The sequence below is a fragment of the Micromys minutus genome (genome assembly GCF_963924665.1).
Source record: "Micromys minutus genome assembly, chromosome: 12".
Classification (NCBI taxonomy): domain Eukaryota; kingdom Metazoa; phylum Chordata; class Mammalia; order Rodentia; family Muridae; genus Micromys; species Micromys minutus.
This window is the reverse complement of record NC_137981.1, coordinates 19,618,909-19,635,957: the sequence shown is the minus strand read 5'-3', so window position 1 is coordinate 19,635,957 and position 17,049 is coordinate 19,618,909.

Below are 17,049 nucleotides of genomic sequence, written 5' to 3'. Positions count from 1 at the left end.
ATTTGGAAACAATACATTAGAACCTTTCAAAATATATATGTGGATAAAAATGACCTAAAGGAAAGCATTCAGTAACTGGAAAGAAAGGGCCCAAACTGGACATATCACAAATTGAAACTTCCAATACCAGAAATCAATTACATCTAATCAAGTTGTTGGCCAAAGGGGTCCCTTGGGAGCCCCCAAACAACTTAGGCTGTTGCCAAAGCTATTGGTTGCTATCCACAAACTGATGGAAAGGTCCTATTGTTGAACACATCTACATAACTCACTGAACACAGCTGGTGCCTACTTAGAGCCTTCACCCTTGAGGACTAGTGTTCTTGGTATTGGAAGATACTCTACATGCTACCAAAGCAGAAAGGTAAACACTAATTCAGCTACATACCCTTCAGTCTACAGACCTGCCTACAAGATACACAGATCTAATCGTTGCATAAACTTGTAAGGATAACCAACCAATATCTGATTTGAGTTAAAATTCATTCCATGAGATGGAGCCACTATCCAGTGCTGCTTGGGTGGCCAAGAACCTGATACTAAATGATAGACCAGGGACTGTTTACAGTTCTAGTTGGCAGTGTGAACTTGGGAGGGCAGGCCCTAAAAAATGAGGCAGACTAAAGTCTTGTGAAACAGAGGAGTTTATTCAGAGCGTCAGACAATTTATATCCTGAGGGTTGTGAAAGGTCACCTGAGTAAAGTTCTCATGAAGTTACACCATATACAAGGACAAGCCATGCATGACAAAACAGGTTTTTCAGTCAAGGCATATGAAGGACAATAGCAGAAGGAAACTCACTCCTATATGCCACATCTGGGAGGATCATGAGAACACATCCCAAGAACAATTCTGTGCTTTGAAGAAACTGAGGTCTCTTGCCTTGCTTTCTTGGACTTTTCACACAAGCACTCAGAGATCTCCTCACATGACTCCATTCTTGGACCTTGTTCCAATTAGGGACCTAGGTGAAAACCAAATACTTCTGTTCTGTTAAAGAAACATAGCAGTAAAATGACCCCAGACGACATTCCCCTTTACTCATAGATCAGCACCTTGCTTAGCCATCATCACAGAAACTCCATTCTCCAGTAGAAGGGGGCAAATGCAGAGGCCTACAGCCAGACAACGCACAGAGTGTAATAGACTTTGGAACTCTCAGCTCTACATGAAGTGCCTCCATCAATTCCTTCCTCTCAGAACTCAGGGGGCTCTGCAGAAGTGAAAGTGGAAAGGATGTAAGAACCAGAAGGAATGGGGGAGACCAAAGAAAGCAAGCCTTCCACACACTGAACTCACGGAGACTAGGGCGGCATGCACAGGTATGCACCAAATGGGGTGCTGGGGTTGAGAGGAAAAGTGGGCACAGCCCTCATCCCTAACCCAGATAACATTTGTAAATGTTCATTTGGTTTTCTCAAGGGAGATCAATGGTGAAACAATTTTAAACTTTTTTAAACTTTTAAAAGTAGGCCCATGTCTAGCAGTAGATGGCTGTCTTAGTTTGGGTTTCCTCTACTCTGAAGAGACACTATGACCAAGGCAACTCTTACAAAGGCAAACATTTCATTGGGACTGATTGACAGGTTCAGAGGTTCAGTCTATTATCACAGTGGGAAGCAAGGCAGCCTGCAGGCAGACATGGTGATGGAAGAGCCAAGTGTTCTTTATCTTGAGCAGTAGGCAGCCAGTAGGAGACTGTCTTCCACACTGGGCAGAACCTAAGCACTGGGAGACCTCAAAGCCCACCTACACAGCTTCCTCCAACAAGCTCAAACTTACTCCAACCAAGCCACACCTAATAGTGCCACGTTCCATGGGATAAGCTAACGACCATTAAGGCTAACACAAAATGAACTCTGGTTTTGTGTTTTTATGGGTTTTCTGTGTTTTACAACATGTGTGTCTCTCTGTGTATATGTGTTTCTTGTGCTTTTTCCTTTGGCTCTTTTTCTTCTGTTTGTATTTGTTTTATCCTGTTTCCGATATGTTTGTTTTCTTATATCTTATTTTACTTCATTTATTCTTTAGATGCTGTTTGTTTTCTAATGAAAGTCAGAAAGGGTTGCAGATGGGAAGGGAATTGGAGAGGAATTGTGAGGCATTGGGGGGCATAATTAGAATATATTGCATAAAAGTCTATTTTCAATAAAAGAAAAGATAAACAATAAATTACTTTATAAATAATTTCATACATGCATTGAATGTTTTGATCAAGTTTACTTCTCCAATTCCCTCCTCTTAAAACCTTTTCTTAAAAAAATTATTCATTTATTATATATAAGTGCACTGCAGCTATCTTCAGACACACCAGAAGAAGGCATCAGATCCCATTACAGATGGTTGTGAGCCACCATGTGGTTGCTGGGAGTTGAACTTAGGACCTCTGGAAGAATAACAAGGCAGGCATGGTTTCAGGAAAGTCATGACTTCCAGGCTATTTGGGCCAAGTAATGAGAACCTGTCTGAAAAACAAATTAATGAAATGCTACTGAGCACTTTTGAGATCTTTGTTCGTATCAACCCCATACAGTCTCAGCAAATGTCTGATGTGTGTGCGGGGAAAGCCCCTTAAACCTTTGTAGTACCTTTAGAATCTCTTTTGGGCTAGTCATTTCTCCTCTCTCTTCCCCTCACATTTATTTAGTGTAGAATGCCATGTGTCTGACTCCGACTTCCTTACCCTGTTCTGCTGACCCCAGACTCATCGTATTGCTCTGTTTCCTCTTCTGTCCATGCTCCATAGAAAGTGGTGCCAGGTGCAGGGGCATCATCAGACTCAGGTTCAATCCTTCTCACCCTCTCTGTGTGTGTTTGAGACAGAGCCTAGCTATGTTAGACTTTGTACTTAAGATTCTCCTGCCTCAGCCCTCCAAATACTGGGGTTGCAGTTCTATTCCACCATGCATCGGCACAGCTGGGCAAAGGATCACCTTTGCTACCCACTTCTCCTTTCTGACAGTTTATTTGTACCCTAACCCAGTTTGGCTTGGAAACTGCTATATAGCCAAGACCAACTTTAAAATCATAGAACTCTGCCTGCCTCAGCCCCAGCCTCCACAATGCTGGAATTCTAAGTGCTGTAGGTGTAAACTACATCTGGCTCCCTTTCTAACATCAAAGTGGTATTGTCATTTCTTCCTAAATGCCACATTACCAAGGCCTGTGCATTTCATTTCCCATGACCTAGAATTCCATCTTTCTTCTTATACACGGTTTGAGTTCATCCCTCCTTCCATGCTAAGCTCGAGGTGGTTGTGGTTGGTGTTCCGTGTGTGTAATCTCTGGATCTGGGAGGCTGAATTGGGAGGACAGGTGAGTGAGTGAAGTGAGGCTTACTTTGTTTTCAGTGTGAGGTTCTATGTCATCCCCACCCCCAAAAGCTAAGTTTCTGCTTATTTCTCAAGAAAGTAATCCCTTCTCCCTCCGAGTCTCCATCTTTCTCCCTCTCCCTCCCTCCCTCTCTCTTCCTCTCTCTCCATCTTACTCTCGCTCTGTGTGTGTGTTTATGTGTGTGTGTGTGTGTGTTTGTGTGTGTGTGTTTAAGACATGGTTTTTCTATATAGCTCTGGCTGTCCTAGAACTCACTCTGTAAAACAGGCTGGCCTTGAATTGACAGAGATCCACCTGCCTCTGCCTCCCAAGTGTTGGGATTAAAGGGGGGTGCCACCACTGCCCGGCTTCATTTTCTTCCTCTTCCCCAAATCTCCCAAATCAGTTATACTTTGGGACAGACTATCAGAGGTCATCTTTAGCAAACTTTCTAGCTATTGTGAGAAGCAATGTCATGGTGCCTAACCTGGCCTGAAGGATCTGGTGACCCTGTAGATTACACAACATGAAGGTAGACCATCTGTAAGTCCTCTCTAGCCCCTCAGTGATCCTTTCTACTATGATATCCAGAATTAGAAATCCTAATCCCTTTTGGAAGCAGACTGAATCAGAAGAGTTGTTAACATAAAAGGCAATTAGTCCTGGGATTTGGGAAAGGGGGAGATCCAAAATAGAGACAAAAAATCGAGCATTAGGGGAGCTACCCTAAGGAGTGGGGAGAAAGGCCCCTGTGGGAAATTTTGGGGAGTAGATACTGAAAGAAGCAGAGCATCCTTTATCTCCAGTGGCACAAAAGGCCTTTCTTTGTGTATTTGTTCAGATTGTGTGAACGTGACCTGCTTGATAAGGTTGGGCAGTTATCTCCCTCCTAGAATGTGAACACAATGTGACAGTCAGTCTCTGGCTGTAATGGATGACCCACTTACTGAGCTGTAAGGAAGGGTTTAATGGAGACACTATTTTCGGAAGTGTGGGTCAGGTTAAGGGGTCCGACAAAGGCTGGAGAAAGATCTGGGACTGGCAACAGGTGGAATCTATTGCTACTATAGACCTGAAGAGACCAGGAAGGGAAACAATATCACCTGAGACCCAGGAAACTGGAGCTGGGAAGGAAGTCCCCAACCACAGCTGCGGCCATAGCGTTAACACAGCCATGACCAGAGGCACACAGGGTGTAAATCTGAACCTTTCTTTCATTTCCCACTTATGGGGGACAATCTGATCATTTCCATCGAAAGCCACAGAATAAGGGAGCCCAGGGGCCAAGGTCTTTGGGCACCATCTTTCTAAGGCACAGAGGTGAGTGATGAAAGCAGATTATGGGTCAGGAATAAACCCAGGCTGTGTAGCAAGCTGTGGTTCAAGTGTAGCAAGTGTGTACAGCCACAGTGTGGACTCTGATGTGGGACTGTGCTTACTCTACCAAATTCATTGCAGTTTCCCACAAACACACTCTTTACCTTCCCTGGAGCACTAGATGGTTAAAACAACATGCAAAAGAATTAGCTGAGAGTCCCTTTAAAAATTTACATCCAGCAGGCAATCATTGGGCACTTAGAATTGTTTCCTGTCTAAGTCAGGGTTTCTATTCCTGCACAAAACATCATGACCAAGAAGCAAGTTGGGGAGGAAAGGGTTTATTCAGCTCACACTTCCACATTGCCGTTCATCACCAGAGGAAGTCAGGACTGGAACTCAAGCAGGTCAGGAAGCAGGAGCTGATGCAGAGGCCATGGAGGGATGTCACTTACTGGCTTGCTTCCCCTGACTTGCTCAGCCTGCTTTTTTATAGAAACCAGGTCTATCAGCCCAGGGATGGCACCACAGTGGGCTGGGTCCTCCCCCCTTGATCACTAGTTGAGAAAATATCTTACAGCTGGATTTCGTGGAGACATTTCCTCAACCGAGGCTCCTTTCTCTGTGATAACTCCAGCTTGTGTCAAGTTGACACAAAACCAGTCAGTACAACTGACCCCTTGTCAACTTGACACACAAACATATTTCCATTAAGCCTCAACCCTTACTTTCTTATTCATCCCCAAGGTTTAAATACCTTAAGAGCCCCATGGTCTTTACAAAATCTTATATATTAAAATTTCAGTCCCTTTAAAATATCCAAGCTCTTTTAAAACTCAAAGTCTTTTAATTGTGGGCTCTACTTCTTCCTTGAAGAGGAAAAACATCAGGGAACAGTTACAATCAAAAGCAAAACCAAACTCTAACCATCCAATTCTAGAATCCACTCACGAACTTCTGGGCTCCTCCAAGGGCTTGGGTCACTTCTCCAGCTCTGCCCTTTGTAGAACACAGCTTGTCTTCTAGGCTCCAGTTGCCTGTTCTCCACTGCCACTGCTGTTCTTGGCAGTCATCCCATGGCACTGGCATCTCCAAAACACTGCTGTCTTCCACTGCAAATAGGCTTCACCAATAGCCTCTCACAGGCTCTTTTCATGGTGCCAAGCCTCAGCTCCTTTGCATGACCCTTTCCGTCCTGGGGCATTAATTGTAACCGAGGCTGCACCTTCACCAATGGCCTTCCATGGCCTCTCACAGTGCCAAGCCTCAGCTGCTCTCCATGACCCCTTCATTCCTTCAAAACCAGTACCACCTGAGTGACTTTTACACATAATCAAATCCAGTCACAGCATGAGGTTCAACCTTTGCTATCTCAGAAACACAGCCTCTTTGTGCTCTCAACAAACACTTCCCAGAAGACTTCACCTCAATGATACTGGTCTCTTCTTAATTACCACTAATTTCTTAGCTCCAGCTAACCAGCATCAATTGTCCCAGTAATGCAAAAGTTTTGCTTTACTAGTTCTGGTATCTTGTTAATCACAACTGATTCTATAGCCCCAGATAGCCAAAACCACAGAGTCCTCACAATCAAAATAACAGCAACCCTGACAAGAGTCTTTAATCTTCCCTCTGAAATTTCACAAGCCAGGCCTCCATCTTCTGTACTGTTCTCAACATTATCTTCCAAGCTCCTCCAGAACATCCCACAGAGCTCTCAACATCTCAGTGGCTCTTCTAGCTCAAGGTTCCAAAGTCTTTCCACAGTCCTACCTAAAACACAGTCAGATTGTCACAGGAATACTCCACTCCTGGTACCAATTTATCCTAGTCATGGTTTCTATTCCTGCACAAAACATCATGACCAAGAAGGAAGTTGGGGAGGAAAGGGTTTATTCAGCTTACACTTCCACATTGCTGTTCATCACCAAAGGAAGTCAGGAATGGTACTCAAGTGGGTCAGGAAACAGGAGCTGATGCAGAGGCCATGGAGGGATGTTACTTACTGGCTTGCTTCCCCTGGCTTGCTCAGCCTGCTTTCTTATAGAACCAGGTATACCAGCCCAGGATGGCACCACCCACAATTGGCTGGGTTCTCCCCCCTTGATCACTAGTTGAGAAAATGCCTTACAGCTGGATCTCATGGAGGCATTTCCTCAACTGAGGCTCCTTTCTCTGTGATAACTCCAGCTTGTGTTAAGTTGAGACAAAACCAGCCAGTACATCTCTGTGCTGCATTTGTCTGTGTTAGTGGGTTTGACCTTTTCAGAGTTCAAGAGCAGAACAGTATCCAGGTGTTTCTATGGTATGGGAGTTTGTTATATTTCTAAACAAACAAACCTAAGATCTTTGTCCACATGCTGTGGAAAACCTAGAAGCACCACAATTCCCTTATAGATGATGTATCTGGATCAGACGACTGTGGCTTCTCACTCATAAGTTGTCTCCATGCTTTTTTGTTTTAGTGGGGTGTGTGTGTGTGTGTGTGTGTGTGTGTGTGTGTGGTGTGATATGTGCAGCTGTGCATGTCTATCACAGATATGAGAGGGCTAGAGAAAGATTTTGGTTGTCTTCAAACATCCCAAATTTATACAGAATTTATTAGAGTGGCTTACAGGTTGAGATCCAATTATTCCAATAATGGCTGTCTATCTAGCAGCATAAAGTCCAATAATCCAATAGTTGTTGGATCCACAAGACTAGATGTCTCAGCTGGTTTTCAGTATATGCCTGAATCCTATAGAAGTAGCCTCTACTGCCACTGAAAGAGTGAACTTGTCGGTCTTTTCCCCAGTCATTGCCTGATGAGCCCAAGACCTTAGCCCATAGTCAGGGTGGCAGAGATAGAGGTTATGCTTGGGCTTGACAACATGGATTTCCATTCACCAAGCCTACAGCTACTGCCAAGTGCAGGATCTGCCAACAGCAGAGACCAACACTGAGCGCTGGATGTGATACTATTCCGTGGGTGACCATCCATCCAGTGTTCTGTGGGCAGATTGTCTACATTAAACTACGTCCTTCATGGAAAGGACAACAATTTGTCTTTACTGTTGTAGATGCTTATTCTGATTATGGATCTGTCCTTCCTGCACATGATACTTCTGTCATGACTACTGTCAGTGGACGTACAGAATGCCTTATCTGCTGTCATGGCACTTCACACAGTATTGCTTGTGATCAGCTAAAGAACTGTGACAATGGGTGTATCCACTGGTTTTTATCAGTTTTCCCACTGTCTTGAAGCATAGATATATGGGGATAGAATGATGGGGCATGTGCAGACACAGTTTCTGTGTCAGTCAGGCAGCAGGAGTTGAAAGCTGGAGCAGTATTCTCCATGGAGGCAGTGCGTGCTTAGAATCAGTGTCTAATAGATGGTATGGTTTCTTCCAGGATGCACTAGTCCAGGAATCAAGGGGAGTAAGGGGGGGATGGTTCCACTCACATCACCCCTAATGAATTACTAAGAAACGTAGTGCTTCCTGATCCATGTTTCCATGACCTTGAGTTCTGCTGGTCCAGAAGTTTTAGTTACAGAGTAGGGACATGCCATTGAACTGGAAGCTCAGACTTCCCCCTGGTCACTTTGAGTTTCTGATGCCCTTAATTCAATAGGCAAAGAAGTAATAACAACATTAGAAAAGTGATCCAGATTTACAAGGGGGGACTGGATTGCTTCTCCACAATGGAGGAAACATAGAATAGGTAGTAGAGGAAGGTAGTCATAAATATTAAGACCACATGACCAGTTGCAGTAATGAAGATCACATGATTGACATGCGTGTTTCTGTCATATTTTGTTAAGAATGAATTTGAGTAGATATTTGTGTTCTCTTTTATTGATTTCTTTATCAGGCAATGTAACGTTAATTGAAAGAATATCAGTGGTTATCATATTTAAGTTTTGAGCTATTAAAAAATGTCCCTCAAAGGATAGGACCACTTATTCTAAAATCTATAATGCATTTGTGGTTGTACCTGGGAAAGTTGTATCATGTTAGGCATAATTATGATGTAGTTATTGTTTTCATTTGGAAATTAAGCATAACATCAGGAGATATAATTGTGTATCAACTTGACAAGAGGTGAGTTTGTGATGACTATTCTTGGTTGTCAATTTTACTACATCAGGAATTAACTAAAAATCAAAACCCAAAAAGCTTGTACAGTTGTGAGGGGTTTTTCTTAAATAATTTGAAGTAGGAAGACCTTAAATCTGGGCTACACCTTCTGGTGGAAGCCTATATAAAGTCATGGAAGAAGGAAGATTTTGCTCTTTCTTGCTCTTGCTCTTTCTTGCTCTTGCTCTTGGCAACTTCACTCCTTTGCTGACATTAGAGCCTGAAGACCAGCTGAAACTTCCAGTTTTGTGGGCTGAACAAGTGCTGAATTCTTGGATTTTCTGCTGGTGGACAGCCATTGTTGGGCCAGCTAGACCATAATCTATAAGAACTCCAGTAAGTCCCCCTTTAAAATAAGCATTCATTCTGTCAGTTTTGCTCCCCTAGAGAACTTTGACCAACACAGGGATGCATTTTACTTTTACTTTTATGGACAGCATAAGGTTTCCAGGACTTGAGAATAAATTAATTATAAGAGGGAAGGAGCCACTGGCCAATGTTTTTCTAAGCACTTATGCTATGTCTACTTGGGTTTGTGGCTTATGCCACTGTACTAATGAAGACCCAGCTCAGTTCTTAGTACTGAAAAAAAATTAACTTAAGCTTTAAAAAGAAGTAAGCAATACCTACATACTAGATCCCATGCTGAAAAAGGTAAAAGTGTGGAAATAATAGAATTTACTGATCATCAGGGATGTGATCGGGAACAATGGACAGACCAAGCATAGAGCGGTGTCTGAGTGAGGGTTTCCATGCTGTGAACAATCACCATGACCAAGACAACTCTTATAAGGACAACATTTAATTGGGGCTGGCTTATAAGTTCAGAGGGTCAGTCCATTATCATCAAGGCGAGATACATGGGAGCATCCAGGCAGACATGGTGCAGGAGGAGCTGAGAGTCCTACATCTTATTCCAAAGGCAAGGAGAAGACTAACTTCTGGGAAGCTAGAGGAAAGGGTTAAAAGCCCACCACACAGTGACACACTTCTTCCAACCACCACAGGGAGCTTTGGGGGTAGTGAAGCTATTCTGTGCAATGGTGCATGCATATCACTGCTCACCAGACCAAGCGTGGAGAATGTTTGACGCCAAGTGATAATGCTGATGTAAATGATGGATGTGCAACTGTAGGGCCATCTGTAACAGATGCACCATGGTTTCACAAATGGTGGAGGGTGCTACACGTGAGTGGGAACAGTCTGCACTTACTACCTAATTGTGCTGCGAATTTCCTCAAAAACATCATTTGTTAACTTAAAAACAAGTCTAAAGTTTACCAGAAAAGTTGTAAGGATAATACAGAAGACTTAAACAACCACAACAGATCTTAAACCAGCCCAACAAGGTGGCCTAGATGTACAGTCTCAGAACTTGGTAGTGTTGTAAGTTCAAGGCCTGAGCTCTGTCCTGTGTTCCAGACCAGCCTGGTCTACAGAGTGAGAGGAGAGACAAAGTTAAATAAGTGAATACATCAATGATAAAATCTTATGCAATCCAATAATCAAGCTCAGAGCTAACAACAGCAAACATCACTGCTGATTCCCGAGCTGCTATTTGACTTCAGCAGGTGTTCCAGTAATATTCTATATAGGAAAACTCAGGTCCCCTTCAGGGGAGAAGGAAAGGGTGCTAGGAAATGTTTGTCATTTTTAAATGGAATATCCATTAGAAAAAGACCTGGGCTTTGCCAGCTCCTTCCTTCTATTTAAAGCCAGGAACTTAGGAAAGAAAGAACATGGCATTCAAACTGAAGATGTGATGCTCTCAGCATGAGAGTCACTCAGTCCTTAGGAGGTGTGGCAAACAAAGCGAGGCTGCCACCAAAACAGAATTCAAATGTATGGCAGAAATGCAAGTAACTTCACGAATGACAAATGAAATTTTGGATGAAAATTCTGATTTTTCAAGAAAGCATCAAGCTGTGTTTGCAAGAAGCTGAAGAATGCAGTGAAAGATTGAATGAACTTATCCCAGAAAAAAGGCTAGAAATGCTAAGGACATATGGAACATGTTTTAAATGATGTTTTTTTTTTTTTTTTTAAAGGCAAGTGTATGGGATAAATTGGCCAAAAATGAGAAATTGGACTCAGTTGTAGAAAGATTGGAGGAAACCCACACAATGTGAGAAACTTGGAATTGGACATCTGAGTGGAGCATGAAAAAAAAATTGCTAAACTGATTTACTGTGCAGAAGCTTTTGAAGAAAAAAATAAAAACAAACCTAAATGTATACAGTACGTTAACAGATGGGAGGGAAGAAATCAGTAAAATCAGTTGGAAACCATGTTCGAAGTTTCCAAACAGTAACCGTGTTTCCAAAATTATTATTTTTCAGCTTGGTGCTTTTTTCTTTATTGATGTATCATCTGCCTTCCTCCCATGACTTCAGCCTCTTACACCTATGTCCCTAAAAGAAGGCACTAAAAGGACTGAATGTCAGGGTTCTGAGCCCCTCCAGCAATTAGAGAAGGAGTAGAAACCACAGCAATCATCGGCCATGATCTAAACTGACAACCAAGAAATCTAAAGCAGAGCAGGGATGTCTCTTGGACAAACCAAGAGAAAGGATCAAGAAGAGGTTTAAGTGGCTGTGTCCACCATTAGCTGGTTCCTAAAAGGGGCTGGAGAGAAAACCTCAAACATTAAGGTCAAGAAGAAGGAAGATGGTGTTAAAGCCTGAGGAAATGGAGGCCAAGGAAGGGGGTGGGTCTCCTCTCCTTGTAGAATGGAACCCACTCCCAACCACAGAGACAGCAGCTTCACAGCCGGTAAGACACTGATCAGTGTGGGCAAAGTATAGGAAGAAAGGCAAGTCTATAGAAAGAAGTGTTCTGGAAGTCCTGGCGTAGCTGACCCAGAGGCAGTATGGCTGTGGAATGGTGTGGTTGATACGGAGAAAAAAAAAAAAGAGAAAAGGCATCCTCGGCTCAGAGATGGAATTGACTCCAGATGGAGTGCTAGGCTGAGCCAACAAGAGAGGAAAACGGCACCAGGCAGTTCCTTTGACCCAGGTCTTCTATTCCAGAGTTGGGAACTTTCCCCCACGATCTCCAGGACACTCTCCGGTTGTTTCTCTTGGATCTTCTTGCCCACGGGATGGCACTTTAAAATTGATGGTCCTCTCTGTATTAGGACTTCACTCTTCCACAGACTAGGACCAAAGAACGTTGACAACCATCAGAATAAAAGAGGCACCAGGAGATCAAAACTCAGAGCTCCCGAGAAGGGAAAGACCAAAGTGTGGGCATAATGTTCTTTCAGAACAATTGCGAGGAAAACAAATGAATTTTCACAAACAAGCAAACAAACCCAGAGGCAGCTAAGTTTAATACGTACAACGCAGACTCCTTCCCACACAAATATAGAGAGACTAGCGCTGAGGGTTCAGGGAGAGGAAGTCATGAAGTGCTGAACTCCAAAGCCCAAACCTAACTTTCTTCCAAGGACACTGAAAAAGATTGGTGAGATATCATCAAAGCTAGTTTATTCTTTACAAAAGGAAGGCTCATAGCAATCCTTTGAGAGCTATTTAGGCTGGTGAAACTTTGATAGATCGGGAAGAGAAAGATGAATGCATACATTTTTAGGTGTTTGGAAAATACCCTTAAATTCCTAGCCTCCAAACTGGTCAGAGATCCAAGACGAAACACGAAGGAACCAACCCTCTTCTAGACTGTATCGCCAAGGAGGAAGGATAGCCAACAATGTTGTGGAGATCAAGGATCTAGGGTCCTATATGGGATCATGTGCTCCCTGCTAGAGTTGGGGTCCCCTGGCAAAGGATTCTTCACTTATGTTGATCCGATCCTAATGCCTGTTTTCTAGAGAATCCTAGCGTTTATCAGGATGTTCAGAGTTATCTGTCCGTTCCACTTGCCATCTGAACTGGAGGTCTCTGGTCTGAGTGGTTCTTCCCCTTATCCTCTTCAGGGATCTGATGTTTCAAAGAAGCAGCAAAGCCCAAGGACCTAATCTGTTACTTTCTAACTCTTTGTTGTTGTAGCTTCCCCATCAAAAGTTCCCGAGTCCCGGAGCTAGCATCCAGGAGCTGTTGAGAGGCAATTCTGAATGCCCCTTCCCAACTCCAACACGTGCATAAGCTTGAACTAACCAGGGTGGGAGCATCCACACCGTATACAGACATGCGCTGTGTAAATCAAACTGAAGCTTGGCTGCAGTGCTCTCCCACCTCACCTCCAGGCCCTCTTTATCCACGGGTCCCTGTTACCTGGAGAGCAATTCTCCGTTGTTCTTCAGTCACTGATGTGGGCGTCTCCTAGAGCTCCTTAGTCAGCTGGTCAAGGACAACGTCTCTGTAGACGTCTCCTCTCCTGCCCTGCTCCCCACCATTCCCAGCAGGGTAAGTAAGATCTGCTGCTGTTCTGGTCCCGGCTTTTCTCAGCTGGACCTCTGCTGCCACCGGCTTCCCTTCTTACGCAGTACTCAGCCTGTAAGAGAACGGCTTCTTTATGCTGAACACTGCTAGGTCTCTGTCACAAATTCATCTTAATTTTTGTCATATTTACTTAGTGTGTGTGTATGTGTGTGTAAACGCATGCACACACGAGTTGTGTGAGTTTTTGAAAAGTGTTGATGGTGTTTTCAAGCAACACTTGGCATTAAAAGCGTCATTATATCTGCTAAGAAGATGTCAGCAAACTTGGAAACTGCACCAGAAGTCGTTAGCTTTCTCAAAGAGCTCAATTCTGAATACACTTCATTCCCTGGACTATCTTAGCGAGCTACATACACAATTAGGTTATTTTAGCCAGACAACTTCTCCTTGCTGGGGCAGGTGCCTGCTAATTAGGTGTGCAAGAGCTTAATAGGAGTGAGGGCAGGCAGGCTGGTCCCCTGCTGATGCGGAGGTTCCTCCAGTTAAACTGTAAACATTAGGAAATGCCATCGTCTTTTTTCAGAATAGCACACTGGATCCTGATGGTTTATTTAGAGAACACCGCCTTATGCATCGATATAAAAAGTTCTCCTTCTCGCTGCTTGGTTTTTTATTAGCCCCTGTTATAATTAATCCAATAATGTTCTGGAGGCACCAAAAATAAAAATGACTCTGTTATTAGGCAACCACCAAACTTGTTCCCAAAAGAATAGGCCAGAGTTTTTCTCCCCATATTTTATTTCCTATTTGACATGTTAAACAAAATAAAAAATATACAATGTATACATCAGGATGTTTTCAGTCAGTTTCTTAAGCCCCACAAAATCCTTAATAGTAATAATAATAATGGAATGTGAAGTTCAAAAAAAGAGAGGCCAAAAAGTGAAAGCCTCAGTCCTTCTTAGAAAAAAAAAGTGTATAGCACCCTCTTAGACTGGGGTACACCTAGACTTTAAATCATTCATAACTCAAGAGCTAAAAAGATAGCCTTGTGGCAATTTTTGGTATTTAAAAATTATTGCATTTAATCTTTACACACCAAGAAAACTTTGACTATTTCCATGTTAGGTTTTGTTTTACATGTACTTTATGCTCACTGTAACTAGTAAGATTTCAATGCATACTATAAAACCTTTAAAAAAATCAAGTACTGACAAAAATATATTCATATAGTTTTATGCCAAAATGCTTTTTAGAATCTGTACATGTATCTCTGTTTTTAAATAAAGTTGTAAGGAAAAAAATAATAATAGGATGCACTTATTACCTCGAATAAAGTCTCAAGGGTTGGTTAATTCGAGCTTCATGGGTCCCATGAAGGACTTCTATTTTTCTGTTTTGCTATCCTCATTAAGTTTCTTCTGCTAACTACGCTTAGGTCCCAAGTTTCCTGACAAGTGCTGTTCTAGACATCACCACCTCAGACAGGCATCTCACAGCTGGACTGGAACCTATGTCTGTGTCTTATGTCCTACCCCTCTCCCACTCAATACCAGGCTAGCCCAGGCTACACTACAAGGTCTGTCAGAACAAAACAAAACCCCCTTTCCAACAGTGTCTCAGCAAACTTCTCTTTGTATCTTATTGCTACATTTGAGTCTCTCACATTGGAGCCAGTCATTCACAGGGAGCTTTGCCAGCACTGTTTAGCTCAGAGCAGGGTTTCTCAGACTTGGGATTATTGGCACTGTGTGTGGCAGGGACTGTGCTGTGTGATGCGGAATGTGAATTCTGGCGTCCCTACCATCCGCATGTCTTTACTGTAACTCGGGATCTGCCTTTATTCAGGCCGTCTTCTTTGAAACGGCCAAGACTCCTTGATTCTTGTGACTTCTGTCAGCCGTCTGTTGGGGATTGGAATGATGTCCTAGATTCAACTATTTTTAACGAGAAAAAGGACGAATAGTTTAATTAATTTAACGACTGTTAGGATCTGGGGATTGTATTAGAAAGGAAAATGACCAGGGTAAAATTACTAGAATTGAGAGTTATGGAAAGCTCTCTGAGGCGAGACATTTTAGCTAAGGCAGGAAGAGGTGAGGAAACAAACAAGGAGGAGGGTTTGTCCGGCAAGGACACGTCACACTTCTAAGAGCAGACTGAAGAATCACAGAGCTCAGGAACACCAGTGGCGATCCTGATGGTGATGATGACGGTGATGATGACAGTAATGATGGTGATGATGATGGTGATGGTGACAATGGTGATTATTTGCATGAGCTGTTATCTTGGACCTGATATGTTTTTGTTCTTGGAATGAAGGTGGCTTTAATTTTTGTGTGCTATAATAATTATCAGGACACACAAGGTTGCATTCTCCTTTTGTGATTTTTTTTTCTAATCCTTAAGGCTGCATTGTTATTCTGGTCTTCTAGGTCCAACTCTGAGGCCTTCTGCTGTCAGAAGCCACCACTTGTGGGTTTCTACTTGGTGGACTTGAGACCTCACGGTCTATGTCTTCACAGACTTTTCCCATCTGGCTGAGGCCATCTGGGAAGTTTTAGGAGGATTCTTGGGATCTAAAAGATGTCTCTCATCTTCCGGTCTATTTCTTAAACACTCCCACCTCTTGTGACTGCAGGGGCTAAATATTTCTTAGTACAGCCCACATTTATTCTTACAGAAGAAAAGAATCTTTAAAAGCATTCCCCTTCCTTTGCTTTTCAGGTAGCTTCTATGCATTGGAACTTGAGGTTCCTTACAGGATATAATGTAACTAAAACTCAGTTCCCCATCTCTTTGAGCTGTCTTGCTAAAGGAAATGATACATCAATTCTGTGAAAGAACGCTACAGTTTTGTGCAAGAACATACATATTTTCAGAAGCCTAGGTAAGATGGCTAGGGAAGTCTTGACTTGAGGCTTTAGCTGTGTCCCCAAGCCTCCTGCTACAGAACTCCATGCAAACATTAGAACAGAGATGTATCCTGTCATCAAAAATTAGCATCAGAATGGATCCTGATAACAGGATACAGCACTTCCCAATGCCTTCCCTTCACATTTGACTTTTAACTAGAATCCCTAGGCTTAGGCAACAATCTTTAGTCTTGCCAGACTCATAATATTCGGTTTTATTTTTAAACCCTGGCCTTCAATGACCAATCCCCTGCCTCGATCTCCCTGTCTGTCTGTTTTCTGAGACAGGTTTCTCACTGCAGCTCAGAATGGCCTGGAATGTAGGGTCCTCCTGCGTTGGCCTAGAGTCCTGTGGTTACAGGTGAGTGGCATTGTGCTCAGCCCCTGCTGAGTTCAAGGCCAGTTTGAGGTACATGTTACCCCCTCTCTAAATATATTAATAAACAGAATTGGTTACCTAGCTGAGTTTAAGTAAGCACAGCACAGCAGAAATCAATGAAGCCATTTTTTTTAGAACCTCTTCCAAGTTGAAATAGCTCTATTCATGCTTAAAACTTGTCCTTATTCCTTAGCAAGGTTCTTCCCAGAACCTGATTAGTCACAACATTAGTTTGGGTAACAGGTCAAAGACCTCCTAAAAGCACTGAAGTCATTACGACTTATATATTATGATAAAGCTACCCTGGGAGATTTGACTTAGTACATCAACAACAATGAGCTCTTCTAAGGATAATGTCACAGGGATGCTCTTCTGAGGGTGATGTCATAGGGATGCTCTTCTTAGGGTGATGTCATAGGGATGCTCTTCTGAGGGTGATGTCATAGGGATGCTCTTCTGAGGGTGATGTCATAGGGATGCTCTTCTGAGGGTGATGTCATAGGGATACGGAGACCTAGAGCCTTGATTAGTTTTTCATGATCTTCAGAGATCCATATGCTTTTTATTCTATGAAAGCGTATATGAACTATATAAAGTGAGTTGGCCCAAAAAACAGTTTAAAAAAAAATACAAAATAACTTTAAAATGTAGAACTCCCACC